Raw genomic sequence first — 14,980 nt, 5'->3', positions numbered from 1 at the left:
CGCGGGGCGGGGATGACGCACGGCTCACCGTCCCTGGCCTCCTGGGAGGGGACTGGGCCCGTCGGCACGTAGAGAGCCGTGCTCACGTCTCCCTCGACCTCCTCGTTCTGTGTCCCCTCCGCTTCCTGGTGGAAGGCTCTGCTGCCACGGAGACGGGGCCTGAGCTCAGAGACGGGGGCCCGCCGTCATCCAGGCGGCTGGCACCTGCAAACAAACCCCTTTCCTCTCCGCCAGCCCCTGGCTGGCGTCTGCTGGCGTTCAGGACCGGGGCGTGCCTGAGGGCTGGTATCCCCCGGGACCCCCCGCCCCCCGCCGTGCTCTAGGAGGGCCCTCCTTGCACCGCCTGCCCGCGGTGGGTGGGGAGGTGTCAGGTCTCAGGGGGCAGGGGGCACCCCCAGCGAGCGCCGCCACATTGGATCCGAGGTCCCAGCCGTTAATGGCGTGCTGGCGTTCCGTGGAAACAGTGCAGATGTCTCTGGGGCGTCGGATAAAGGATGACCCCGTGAGGTCCCTTTTCTCCTCCTCCGTAGGGCCTGATGCACATGCTCGACGCACGGGGCCACGTGCAGGGCGGCTCAGGCTGGGGCCCGGGAGGCTGGCTGGCGGCAGGTTCCTCGTCTGTGTGTGTGCACAGCGAGCCCTGGCCTTGCAGCCGCCCTCGGGGCCAGCGCCCCGGGTCCCCGACGCCGGCGAGTCACGGTCGGCACGGCGTCCTCTCCGTTCCCAGAAGTCCTGGCTCGCGGGCCGGGCCAGGAAGCCCAAGCAGCCGCGGGGCTGCTGGACGCTTGGAGGGACCCTTGGCAGCTGGCCGCCAGTGTATTTTTAGCCGGTGGTTGATTCCTGAGATAAAGTGAGGACGTGATTTCTCTCACACCGAGGGGCTGCCAAGCCCTGGGCAGCGTTGACTGAACTTCCTGATGGTTTGTTTTTTTTTTCCTCGTGTGCCAACTCAGCGCATGTGAGCGCCTCATTATCCTGCCTAAAGGATCACAGACTCGGTTTCCCGAGTTTTATACAAATGTCGGGAGAGTCCGCAGGGCTTTTCCCAGCTGCGTGTTTTTTCTGATCGCCGGTCCTGGCCGACGCAGACATGAGTCACGGAATCCGGCAGTTGTGACAAAGCCAGCCTAGGTCCCGATGAAACCTGGAAGCACTTGTCATCAGTCTGTGCGGCCTCAGCGCCCTGGGGGCCGTGACACCACACAGCGTCCCTCAGGGAGCCACGCGCCCGAGAAATGTCAGGGCGCAGGAAGGCTCCTTTGAGTTCCAAGCGTGCTGAAGGGGCTGGTGTTTCGGCGCCAGCACGGGTTCCAGCCCCTTCTCAGGAAGCCCACCTTTCTCCTTTCGAGGTTTTGTTTATTTGCAGAGGGAGGCGGAGGGAGGGGGACACAGGGAGAGAAACATTTGGCCTGTGACTTCCCGTAGGTGCCCTGACCCAGTTGCACGCAGCCCAACACAACGTCCTAAGTTGACCGGAAACGTCGTGAGATGGCTTTGTCGTGACGCGTCACCGTGTATGTAACGGGTGGCCCAGGACAACGCTTCCTCCCCCAGTGTGGCCCGGGGATGCCAGAAAGCTGGCCCCCCCCCCACCTAGGGAGGGCTCCCGTGGCCTGCCCCCGAGACTCCGCTGCCGGTCAAGGCTGCTCGCCGCCGTTGCTGGGCGTGTGGCCTGTCGCCCCAGCCCTGCCTCAGGGCTCTGCTCCTCTCGGCTTCGGGGTCCGCCCGAGTCCACCGTGACTTCCTCTGGGCGACTTCCACCTGCGGGGACCCCGTTTCCAGACCAGGTCCCGTGCGGGGGGGCTGGGGGCTGGGGGTGTGGACGTGGCTTGTTTAGGGGACTCGGTTCAATCCCTCATAGCGGTCATCTCCTGTAACACCCCCCCCGACCCAGGGCACCCCCAGGGGGCTACCCGCCCCACACGACACATTTTCCTGGCCGTCACACATTTCTACCAGGTGGCTGAGAAAATGCCGACAGTCCACACGCCTTGTTTTTATTTTTTATTTTTTTAGATTTTATTTATTTATTTTTAAAGAGGGGAAGGGGGGGGAGAGAGAGAGAGAGAGAGAGAGAGAGAGAGAGAGAGAGAGAGAGAGAAAGAGAAAGAGAATATATCAATGTGTGGTTGCCTCTCGCATGGCCCCCACTGGGGACCTGGCCTGCAACCCAGGCATGTGCCCTGACTGGGAATCGAACCTGCGATGCTTTGGTGTGCAGCCCGCGCTCCATCCACTGAGCTACGCCAGCCAGGCAGGCACATGCCTTGTTTTTAATAAAATTTGCAGGTAAATGCACCAAGGCTCCCAGAGCAGCCTTCCATAAAAGGTCAGTGATCTTGGGGTTTCTCTCTCTCTCTTTCTCTCTCTCTCTAAGGTAAACAGGGGGAAAGAAGGGTGTCCTGCCACCGAGTTCACCCCTTAGGGACAGGCGTGGTGTCCTGGAGGGGCACCTCCCAGAGCAGCAGGAGGATGGGTGACTGTCCATTCTCATGACGGCCCCCAACAGGACCAGCTTCCAATTTAGCCCAAGCCCAAGCGTGCCTGAGTGCGTCGGGGCTGGCACCTGGGCGCCATGCCCCGCTCAGGGAGCCAGCCAGACCGACACCGGACTTGCGCCTCGGGGGAAGCCAACTCCAAACCCTGTTCCGTGAGGTCGCATGAGTAGCCCGTAGCCACAAAGGGGCTCTTTTGCCCCCCTCCCCCCACCGTACGCCTCTTCCCCGGGGGTGGAAAATAGGGCACACCGTCTTGCATCCTTACCTCAAATATTTGCTGAACTAAATCGCTGTAGGATTTACCTCCTGGCGAGTCAACAACTTTCAGCAGGAACTCTCTGCTAATCTAATTTTACAAAAACACCGCGGACGGACGAGGAAATGTGTAGCCGGAGGGGGAGCGGGTTATTGGCTGAGGGCTCGGTCGGGGGAAAGACCGGTCAGTCTGGTCTCTGAAGCCGCGTGAGCCCGTGAGCCCAGCGGGGTGAAGGCTGTACCGGCCAGGCCCCCAGGCTGTGCGAAAAGAGACCGCTGTCGCCATGGTGAGATAGATGCGTTGCGTTTGCTGGCTCGTCTTTGCAAGCTTGCTTCAGAAAGGCTGCGACTTGCTAGAACGGGGAGGTGTGTGACTGTGTGTGTGTGTGTGTGTGTGTGAGAGAGAGAGAGAGAGAGAGAGTGTGTGTGTGTGTGTGTGAGAGAGAGAGAGAGAGTGTGTGTGTGTGTGTGTGAGAGAGAGAGAGAGAGTGTGTGTGTGTGTGTGTGTGTGTGTTTCCAGGCCTCCAAGCCTCATGATTCCTGGCTGGCGGAAGATTTGCAGCCAGACAAACTCATTACGGGCGGCTTGGTTACAGCAACAGCTGCGGAGCCACATGGGGTCGGTTTGTTTTTCTCCGTGTGCAGGTCCCCGACGGCGCAGGGTCAGGGGAGGGAGTGACCACCGGGCTCTCGGGTCCCACCGCCGCCCTGCCCCGCGCCGGGTTTCTGGCAGCACCAATGTGCGGTTGCTGGCAGCCGTGGCCTGCAACCCAGGCATGTGCCCTGACTGGGAATCGAACCTGCGACGCTTTGGTTCGCAGCCCGCGCTCCATCCACTGAGCGACGCCAGCCGGGTTCGATGTCGTCTGTTGTACCCAGGAAACCCTTGTGCTGAGCCAGAATCGCCCATGTGGGACACACTGTGGGGTTTGTCACTGGGCCTGCCTCCTCGTGTCCTGGGGGCTAGCTGGTGTCTCAGCCGCTCGTGTGCGTCCTGGCCCTGAGCGAGGGCCGGAATCCCCGCTGTGAGTTCTGCAGCCTGCCCCTCACTTGGGGCTGAGGCTTTGGCGTGATTGGACAGGGGCAGACGCGTCTCGGGGCAGACACCCCCCACAGGTGCAGGGTGCTCGGGCCCCATCACCCGTCGGGGCCCGGACTGCCGGCGTGGCTTCCGTCCGGCGAGGCAGCGGGCGTCGCTGGCTGCTTTTATTCCAAGGTCCAGGGTATCCGCGTGCAGGGGGGCTGACCGAGAGCTTTTTCTTGGAGTGTGGACGCGGTCATGGTGGCCCAGGGCCAGCCCCGCTCAGGTGCTGCACCCATGGTGCACCCTCTGCAGTCCCCAGGGTTGGTGTCGGAGAAGCTGTGTGCACATTGGCACAGGGAAGGCAAAGCCCACCTTAGGGGCCACGGCACAAGAACAGAAGCAGGTTTGGGGGCCAGGGCACACCTGGGGTGTCCGCAGAAGGCGGGGAACCGGATGGAGCGGATGGAGCACAAAGGCCCTGAGTCCCGCAGGGAAGGCAGGCGGAGCCAGCCAGTTTCCAGAACAGTCCGTCTCGGTTAATTCAGCGGGAAGGTCAAGAGCAGGCCTGGTGAAGAGCTCTCCCCCTCGCCGCAGGGTTAGAAGCGGCAGATATCAACCATGCATATTTCATGGGGTGTCTCTAGACGGCGGCCTCGGAAAACTGCACAGAGGGGGGCGGGGAGTGGGGGAGAGTGTCTGCCGACCTCGAGGAGGGGAGGATTTCTCCGCACGCACGGCGCGCTGGGGAAGGAAGGCACGCCACCGTGAGTGTGCTTGGAACACGAGGGAGTCGCCCAGCAGCTTTCCTGTTTATCTTATCAACACTCAGCAGCTGAGGGATGAGCGAGGATTCTCGGCTTGCCGGGGTTTGGATAACTCCGCTGATTTTTAAAAAGAGTGCGCCGTGAGCAGTTTGAAAAAGCACAATTGAGCGTGCGAACACGGGGACCCCCCCCCGAAGCCAGCCAGAAAAGCTGTTCCCCACCAGAGTGTCGGTGTGTTTTGGTGTACGTGCCTGTGCATGCATGCAGGCGTGTGTAGTGTGTTCAGCTTTGTCCCAGGCATGTTCCCGATCCCATGTCATCACGCACCAGCGTGGATGGTGTGGGTCTGTCCCGGACCTTGCATGGCACCCCGGTGGAGGCTCCGGTGGCTTCCAGTGTGTGCCCGAGGCTGCCCTGGAGCAAGCCCAGGCGGAGACCCAACGGTGGTGCCGGTTGTCTGGTGTTGCCGCGTGGGGTGGGGTACCGCCAGCCCCCACAAACAGCCCCGGTGGTCGAGGTCCACTGCGCTGAGATATACCAAGGCTCCTTTGTTCTTTTTCTTCCCTCTTTCTGCCAGTTCTTGGCTTATTAAATGAGGCGGCACACTTTCTCTCACTTGTCAGTCATTCGCGTGTGTCTTTCTGTGAATCGGACGCCCTCCACACTAAAAGGCGTGTCTCATATCCTTGTTTGAACATTACACTTTGTAGCTTTCACTGAAATGCCTGTTTTTTGTTGGTTTGTTTTATATTTTACTTATTTTTAGAGAGAGGGAGAAAGGGATGGAGAGAAACATCGACATGCAAGAGATACATCAATCCGTTGCCTCTTGCACGCCCCCTACTGGAGACCTGGCCTGCAACCCCAGGCAGATGCCCTGACCGGGAATCGAACCGGCGACCTTTCGGTTCCTGGGCTGGCACTGAGTCCCCTGAGCCACACCGGCCAGGGCGAAATGCGTGTTGTTTTAAAGATGGCGATGTGTTGGCGTTTGCTCTACACGGGCCGTGTCTGATGCCCCCCGGTGCGTGGGTCTGCTGCTGTTCTCCAGACCCGGGGTCTGCGTGTCTGGGCTCCGTAGCCACGGAGGACCAGGCCCAGAAACAGGGAGGTGCGGTAGCTGTGTCACTACTAAGGTGACATGCACACGCGTGTCATGTGTTATGTGCCATGAACCCTTTGACCCCCTTTCCCTAAAGGTGCCTCGGGTGTGAGAGTCGTGACCACCACCTGTTAACAAAAGTGGGTGTGTTTGAGCCCTGGCTGGCGTAGCTCAGTGGATGGAGCCCAGGCTGCGAACCAAAGTGTCCCAGGTTCGATTCCCAGTTCAGGGCACATGCCTGGGTTGCAGGCCACGACCCCCAGCAACCGCACATGGATGTTTCTCTCTCTGTCTCTCTCCCTCCCTCCTTTCCCTCTCTAAAAATAAATAAATAAAAATTTTTTTTTTAAAAAAGAGTAGGTGTGTTTGAATGTCTCGAGGCTGCGTGGATGTCTCCATCTCCTGTCTCCCAGGATGCGTGTCAGAGGCTGGCGCTGTTGTAGGATGGCCATTGTAGAAGACACGGATGCCCTTGTTGGCCAATAAAGGATGTTTTCAAAACAGAACTGCACATGGGCAGGCCTGTTTGTCACTGCCTGTCATGAGCCAGAGTTCCATGTTTCCTGTGGGTGTCTGTGTCTGCGTCCATGGGTGTGCGTGCCCGACATACGTGTTTTGGGTGTTTTCCTCCTCTCCCAAGGGCATTGTTTTTCCGTTGCTTTCTGAGAGAGTGGGTGGGGACAGAGAGAGAGACACAGGCGTGTACGTGAGAGAGAAGTTATCAGTTGGTTGCCTCCTGACCGGGGATCGAACCTGCGACCTCTCGATGCACGGGGTGACGCTCCAGCCAACTGAGCCACCCGCCCAGGGTCCGCGTGAACGTGTTTTACTGCGCAGACAAGTTCACTGGCGACCTCTCGTGTAGTAAGCTGCGGGCTGTCTCTGAAGCACGGGGCTGCTGCCTGGCGAGGAGAGAATCGTCTGTTTCCTCGGCTGCTGGCACTTCGCGTGAGCCGTTCCCACTCCCTCCTCCGTGTCATGACGTCACGCAGGAAGCTCTGCGAACACCCTTTCCGGGTCCTCGTTTCAGAGTGTCTCGGTGTCATTTTTTTTTTGTCTATGCTCCTAAGAAAGTGCCCCCAGCTTTGAAGGGAAAAGGGAGGGAGAAGGTGATTCAGACATGACTGATGGTGGGTGGAAAGCAGTGCTGTGATAGTGTTGGGGCGGAGTGTCTTGCTGTTTTCCAACAGAACAGATGTAGTGGCTTCCTAGTGACGGGTGTGTGTTTTTGCTCAGAAGTTACGTGGAGGAGGTGGACGTCTAGCCTGGGCTGGAAGGAAGGATTTCCAACTGGGTGTGCATCCAGGAGCCCCCCCCCGGGGGAGGAATAACCATATTCCTTTCCTGGCGGGCATCTATCTTGTCAGGATTCAGATGCTTCCCCCCACCCACCACAGACTCGGCGTTCTTTTGGCGCTGCTGAGGGCCGGATGCAGAGAGCAACAAAAAAAGCACTCTGGGAATGCACAATTTTCTGTCCTGCAAAATGAGGCATTCCCCCTTTTTTTTTAAAGATTTTATTAATTTATTTTTAGAGAGGGAAGGAAGGGGGGGAGAGAGAGAGAGAGAGAGAGAGAGAGAGGAGAAAAACATCCATGTGCGGTTGCTGGGGGCTGTGGCCTGCAACCCAGGCATGTGCCCTGACTGGGAATCGAACCTGCGACGCTTTGGTTCGCAGCCCAAACTCAGTCCACTGAGCTACACCATCCAGGGCTCTAAAGTTGGGCATTATTTACCAGAGACCAGACACTAACAGTCTTGTACACCCCCTTCCTCTGCCCACCAAAGAGGAGTCTCATAAAAGCGTTAAAATATCGATTGAATATTTTCATGTGTTATTGTGGTGTCTTTGAATTATTTTATAATCTTGAGCCACGCCATTAGAAAGCTAAAATCCATTTAAATGCTTGTTTGTTTTTGAGAGAGATGGAAAACACCATTTCCCTTTAAGCAATCGCACTTGGTTGAAAAAAACAAAACAAAACAGCGTCTTGTTCCATTGGTAATGAGAAAGATGATAAGGAGAAATTGATTCCTTCTGGGCGTCGGGTAGGAATTAGCAAATGCAATGCTTTTCCCTGGGCGTGCTTGCGTTGCAAGTACTGAATGTTTCTAATAGTCATTCCGGAGCCGCTCGGCTGATTCCTGAGAAGGCCCCGATTTTGTTTTTTGTTTTTGTTGAATAATGTGTTCTGACCCCTGTGCGGAAAACTTGGGCGGTTTTCTTCCTGTGGCAGTGCTGTTACAATTTATGCTCATAGAACACTTTGGTTATATTACTAAGCCCGGCCTGCTGCTGCTTTCCAGGGAGCTTTTGTAAATGATCGTGGTTATTTTCACCCAGTGTATCGGTTCTGACCCCGCGGGTCGTGTTACATTTCCATCCAGTGACAATGATACTGTTGCATGGAGGTTTCTGCCTTCTGGAGATCAGGAGGACATACATGCAGACAGACCGCGTTGTGTCAGGGCCCCGTGTATGGTGAGGGGAGCTACTGCCTCCCATTTAGAATGAACTTTGCACCCCTGGGGAGGTGCTTGTCAGCAGAACTGCTTAGGACGAGCACTGCGGCGTGGACTTTATCTGTATGACACTATTGTGGGCATTCGAGCTATTAAAATCTCGTACAGCCCTGGCTGGTGTGTCTCAGTTGGGTGGAGCGTCGTCCCATACACCGAAAGGTGGAGGGTTTGTTTCCTGGTCAGGGCACATACCTAGGTTGTGGGTTCGGATCCTGGGTCCGGGTGCCTACGGGAGGCAGCCAATCAGTGTTTCTCTCCCTGCCTGTCCTCTCTCTCTAAAACCAGTAAACACATCCTCAGGTGAGGATTAAAAAAAAAAACAAAAACCTCAGGAGCCCTGGCTGGCATAGCTCAGTGGATTGAGCGCGGCTGAGAACCAAAGTGTCACAGGTTCAATTCCCAGTCAGGGCACATGCCTGGGTTGCAGGCCACGGGCCCCAGCAACCGCACATTCATGTTTCTCTCTCTCTCTCTTTCTCCCTCCCTCCCCTCTCTAAAAATAAATAAATGAAATTTAAAAATTAAAAAAAAAAACTCAGAGGTAAGGGTGCATGGGGGTGCCGGAGAGCAGGCATAAGATACCGTGTTTCTAACTGGAAGAACGAACGTTTGGCTGATGTGACCTGTGCTGCCGTGTGTGGCAGGCACTGCCGCCTGCGGCGGGCGTGGTGGGGAAATCGTGCCAGTGGTGACCGGCCCACTGCCTTGGAGACAGCTGTCTTGTAGTTCCACGTCCCGTCTGAGGCCGTCTGGGCAGGTGGCCCTTTTTCTACCTTCCCTCCCCGCCCCTCCATCCCTCCACAGCACCCGCTGGGAGAACGTACCTGCGGGAGCATCCCGAGGCCCACGTGCAGTGCCCTGCAGGTGGAGTGCAAGGTCAGGTGCATTGGTACCCACGAGACTCAGACCGTCCTTGGGCTGTTTTTGTGGTAATTACGGTGCATCAGGAGTGTGCGCGGGCGTGTGGTTAATAAAACTTCAGTGGCACATCTGAGGTATTGTGGTCTGCTGGGTTCTGGGAGAATATATTGGTTCCCCATGGGAGTTATCAGTGGAGAGACCAAGGGAGTGGGAGGGGTGTGGGAGGTGTTGTGGTTTTGGTTTTGGTTTTTGAGCTTTGCTATTTATTTTCAGAGCGAGGGCACAAGGTGGAGAAAGAGAGGGAGAGAAACACACAGATCAGTGGCCTCTCAGATGCACCCCAACCAGGGGACCAAACCCTCAAACCAGGCACGTGCCCGACCCGGGAATCGAACCCACGACCTTTAGCTTTGAGGGCCGATGCCCAACCAACGGTCAGGCAGTGGGAGAGTTATTTTTAGGGCAGTAATCGTAGAAGAGAGAGCCGGGAAACCTTTCTGGGTTGCCCCCCTGCTGTGAGTCATGCTTCCTGCAGGGATACAGGAACAATGTAGAAGAGTCTTTGCATCAGGGAAAGGAACGAGCAAGCTCCGGCTCCTGCGGGCGGAAGGAAGGTGCGTTGCAGACAGCGGAACAGGGGGGAAAGAAAGTGTGGTCACACTGGTGTGGACCGTGAGGACTGGGTACAGACAGAGCCGGGCAGGCCACCGGCCCCAAGTACGTGCTGAACCTGGGATCCGGGTCCACTGTGGGATGGTGAGCGGCACCCCTGCCCCCCGCCCAGCAGTTAGAACCGCCAGGTATTGCCAGCCACACTCCGGGGGATGGGGGGGGGCAGTATCGCCCCTCAGTTGGCAACCCCTGGAGGACAAAGGTAAATGGAAGGATTCTTTGGTCTTGCACTTGGCGGGGGCTGCAGAGGTGTGAAGACCGCACCTCGGCCCGAGGACATGGGTTCTTCCGTGACAGTTCCTTCCTCGGCGGGCAGCCCAAGAGACGATGAGGAGACCCCGCCCCTCCAGGCGGTCGGGAAGGCTCGGCCGTGAGTTTGCGCAGCTCCTGCAAGGTGCAGAAGGAAAGGGGAGAACGGACTACAGACAAAAGATTGGCAGGACGCAATTTTTAAAAACCGGTCACGCCCCAGGCCCCTGTGTTGAAACAAAGGTTGCGCCCTGGCCGGGTGGCCCAGCTGTTTAAAGTGCTGTCCCGGGCACAAGAAAGCTTGGAGGTTCGATCTCTGGTCAGGGTACACTCACAGGTCGTGGGTTCGATCCCCAGGCGGGGTGCGGACAGGGGTCAAGCAATCGACGTTTCTCTCTTTCCTTCTTTCCCTCTCTCCCTCCCCCCTCACTTTCTCCCTCTCTAAAATAAAAAATAAACACATTCTCAGGTGAGGGTGAAAATGTTAAAGAAAGGTTTCAGCGATGCATTTTTTGAGCTGATCAGATGGATTCAACCAAGGGAAGGGCGCCCTCCTTTGCGATCCCGTTGTCGGGCCTTTTCGAACAGGAAGAAGCTGGCGGCGGTGAAAACGCTGTTCCTTCAGCTCTGCTGTGCGTTCAGCATTTGGACACCGTGCTTTGGCAAGGGTCTGCAGAGGCTGGGGCTCGCCTGCAACAAGGCGGCGGCTTTACTGCGTGGATTTCATGTGATACATGGTAGCCATGTCACCTTGGGCCTTGATACATTGTAGCTGTGTCACCTTGGGCCTTGATACATTGTAGCTATGTCACCTTGGGCCTTGATACATTGTAGCCATGTCACCTTGGGCCTTGATACATTGTAGCCATGTCACCTTGGGCATTCGATTGATAGACAATTGATAAAAGTCCACGTTCATCCTTTTGACTTGGTGGTTCGTGAACGCTCTGTGCCTTGTTTTCTAACACTGGGGCAGCCCGGACGGGGGCGGGGGGCGTGGTAGGACACTGTACCAGTGTGTCCCTCACGCAGTTCTTCTTCCTGGGGCTAAGGGGTGTGTGAAGTGTCCTCTCACCTCCTGATGCTTCCCTGTGAAAGTGGGGTGCGAGAGGCGGGAAGAGGTGAACCCGGGGACTGCAAGCTCTGCTCTGTTGCGGTTTCTCCGCGTCGGCGTTATCGGCATTTGGGGGCCGATCGGGTGTGTGGTCAGCTGGTCACTGGCATTCCCCGTCACTGCACACACAAGGGGAGGAGGATCCCCCACTCTGGCGTCACCACCCCAAACGTCTGCAGGCGTTACGGAACGTCCCCTGGGGCGGATGGAGGGCACTGTGGTCCCCGGTGGGGACCCACTGTGTTTGAATAGGGACGTGCCGTGAAAATCCAGAGCTTTTATCAGGGGTTACATACGTGTGAGTCATGATCAGATTCCGGTGTCAGAGGTGCGTGGGCAACCACTGTGGACTCCTGAGGACATCATGAATCTAACCAGCCCCTGCAAACTCGCAGTGGGGGCTAAGACCGCCGGAGGTTGGGGGTTGGGGTGACCACCAGGGCTGAAGACAAAACGTAATAATCATAATAATATTCCTGTGCGCCTGGTTGGCTGGCGTGTGGCGCTTGGACAAGGTGCTGAGCGGGAGAGTGAGCGTCTGCCCCACCAGTAGTGCGGGAGGCGTCATCGTCTCCAGCGTCCTTTCCGTCGCTGGCCGGTCCCCGCCTCCCTGCCCTCGGTCCCCGGCTCCCCGGCCTTCCCGGGTCGCAGCAGCTTTTTCCAGCCACGCCTGCCTGCTCCTGTCCCATCTGCGGTCTGCGTCTCGGAGTCCAGGGCAGGAGGACAAAGGCAAGCAAAGGAGTTTCCCCCGGGAGCTGCCGCCCCGAGGGATGGAGAATGGCCTGGTGCCGTCCCGGTGCCCGGGCGGATGGGCGCAGGTTTCCCGTGGAGGGACGCGGCTGCTTTTGCTAGACAGGGTGGAGGCGGGTGGGTGACTGCACAACCCTGGCCATGTCTCAGGGGGGGGGTCCTCCCTCCCGGGGGCGTCCACCCTGTGGTCCAGCGTGGCTAGGAAGGCAGCCCGACACTAAATTGTTAATTCTCTCAGAACGTGTGTGGGGCTCATCAGTGTTTGTGAGTGGGAGCGTATTTAACGGGTGGCCCAAGACGACAACTCTTCTCCCAGTGCGGGCCGGAGGCGCCCAAAGGTGGTGGAAGGACTGCCAGGGTACGTCGGCGCCACGCCATCCCTCAGGCTGACAGCCACCAGAACACGGGGCCTGTCGGTGTGCCATGTCTTTTTAAGAATAAAGAATGTGCCCTGGCTGGTATAGCTCAGTGGATGGAGCACGGACTGTGAACCAAAGGGTCGCCAGTTCAACTCCCAGTCAGGGCACATGCCTGGGTTGTGGGCCAGGTCCCCCGTGGGGGCCACATGAGAGGCAACCACACATGGATGTTTCTCTCTCCCTCCCTTTCCCTCCCTCTAAAAATAAATAAATAAATCTTTTTAAAAAAAATGCATATCGAAGCCCTGGCTGGCGTAGCTCAGTGGATTGAACTCGGGCTGTGAACCAAAGCATCGCAGGTTCAATTCCCAGTCAGGGCACATGCCTGGGTTGCAGGCCATGGCCCCCAGCAACCGCACATTGATGTTTCTCTCTCTCTCTTTCTCCCTCCCTTCCCCTCTCTAAAAATAAATAAATAAAATCTTAAAAAAAAAAAGAGTAAAGAATGTGTCCAGTTCATTAAACTTATTTGCCTGTCCTACAAGCAATGTGTAGCCTGTAAACTTTTTGCCAGTGCTGTTTGTGGATAATGGTTCTCTTTGGGTGGTCATAACAGGGAAATCGGTGATGGCTGGAAGGTCAGATTGCTCATTTAAATTAGTCAGTTAATTTATTTTTTTAAGATTTTATTTATTTTTAGAGAGGGGAGAGGAGGGAGAAAGAGAGGGAGAAAAGCGTCAATGTGTGGTTGCCTCTGGAGCACCCCCTACTGGGGACCTGGCCCACAACCCAGGCCTGTGCCCTGACTGGGAATCGAACTGGTGACCCTTTGGTTCGCAGGCTGGCACTCAGTCTACTGAGCCACGCTAGCCAGGGCTATTCTTGTTTTTTAATCCTCACCCAAGAATTTTTTAAAAATTGGTTTTACAGAGAGAAAGAAGGAGGGTGGGGGGGAGAGATTGATCATTTTGCCTCCCATAAACATGCTGGTTAGGGATCAATCCCACAACCTAGGTATGCACCCTGAGTGGGAATCAAACCCACAAACCTTTCGGTGTCCCAGGCGACACTCCAACCCAGTGAGCCACCCAGCCGGGGACTCTCATTTTAATTCCTTGTTTCTAGTAATAAACTAATGAATGTTGACATGTTGCATAACCAGAAGAATGTTATTAACCAAAGTCACATTTCTCCGTCTTTTTTTGGCATTGATAACACATAGATGATGTTAATTACACTTACTGAGTTTGACAACATATAGAAAAGATAATCTTCCATTCCAAGACTCTTTAGTTGTGGGTTGCCATCTGTTTCTGGACCAAAGAATAAGAATTTGATTCTAAAGCTTTTTTTTTTTTTTGGTGAACAGCTTGTAGTAAGAGCTGTTTCTATATTAATTACTTATTGGATTATTATGGATTTTAATGTTTTAATTTTCGAGCAATTTGGAGCTCATTGTGGTGACAGCTGCTGATATTTTGACAGTTGACGGGATTTAGCAATTCCGGCGGGAGGCCAGGTCTCCACCCGCCCGCCCGCCCCGCCCCCGCCCCCCCACCCCCACCCCTCCGGCATTTCCCAGCCCGGCCCTGCGACCAGGCACTCACTCGCCGTGCCTGCTTCAGGTGCCTCGAAGGAGTCTGGTCCTGCTCCAGCTCCACGGCAGAACTTTTCTCCCAGTGAAACGTCTTTGTGTTTTATGAGCAAAATCAATGTTCCCTCGTGCCTGCTTTTACTGTGGTTCCTTTTTGTTTTCACTCCAAGAGTGGTAGACAGATGTTGTTTAAATATCATTCCCCCCCGCCCCCGCCCAGAAGGGTAGATTTTTGTTTGTTCGTTTCCTTTACATAACGCTGGTTGTTCCTTTTACCGTTACATACCGTTATGCTGTGTTTATGTCCAGTTACTGCCCTGAGCCTGCCCGGGGCGGAACCCTTTCGCCTCCTTTTTCTTTAAGCTGCGCGGCTCAGGGGGAGTAAGCTGCAACACCGGCAAGGGTGTCACGGCGTGCCGTGTACTTACACGCACAAGAGACATCTGCACTCGCAGCGTTGCCCGTGGATTGGAATCATAGTCAACCCTCGTAACTCTTTCTTTCTTTTTTTAATCACGTAAAACTGTGAAACAAGAATTTGGAGAACATGGTGGGCGTTTTACTTCTTTTTTAAAAAAATTTGTTGATTTTACAACGAGGGGAAGAGGGAAGACAGAAATCCCCATGTGTTGCTGCTCTTACCGATGCACCGTAGGTTGCCCCTTGTATGTGCCGGGACCAGGGATCGAACCCACAGCCCCGGCGTATCGGGGGCGACGCTCTGGCCAACGGAACCATGCGGCCAGGACACGATGAAGTTGTTAGGCTTGCAGATAATCATAGATGACGGGCACTTCAGGGGGCTGGAGTGTCCCTCCCAACCAAAGGCGTGTGCGGAGGAAGGGCCGCAGGTTTGCGGCCGTGCTGACGGACTCCGCCGCGGTGCGCCCACCACCGCGTGAAAAGGAAACACAAGTCTCCGGCGGGCAGGGCCGCGGCGGCGAGGTGCGAGCCTGCCCTCCCCGCAGGTCAGGTCGGGGCGGACGGGAGCCCTGTGGAATGCGACCGTGTGAGTCAGAGACTGGAAAGTCGAGATGTGCGCGTGAGTGCCTCCTCCTGCCGCGCCGGAGGGAAGAGCAGGGACTCGGTTGCGGTGCGTGTGGTTGCTCTGAGCGCGGTGGGTACCGGGCGGGCGGGCCGAAACACACAAACAAGCGGTCGTTACTGTTACGAACACCTCCCAGAGCGATCTGTAAATCTGTAACGTTACTCTGT

The 14,980-nt window shown here is 56.2% G+C and overlaps 1 protein-coding gene across 4 annotated transcripts in view; it reads left to right on the top strand.

Moving 5' to 3' along the window:
• The window catches only part of TBL1X (transducin beta like 1 X-linked), a 108,734-nt gene that overhangs the window by 60,267 nt on the left and 33,487 nt on the right, over positions 1-14,980 (top strand). The window lies entirely within an intron of this gene.

The sequence above is a fragment of the Phyllostomus hastatus genome, unplaced genomic scaffold (assembly GCF_019186645.2).
Source record: "Phyllostomus hastatus isolate PE091 unplaced genomic scaffold, TTU_PhHast_1.1 phas_scaffold_12, whole genome shotgun sequence".
Taxonomy (NCBI): Eukaryota; Metazoa; Chordata; class Mammalia; order Chiroptera; family Phyllostomidae; genus Phyllostomus; species Phyllostomus hastatus.
This window is presented reverse-complemented; position numbering and strand designations above follow the sequence as displayed.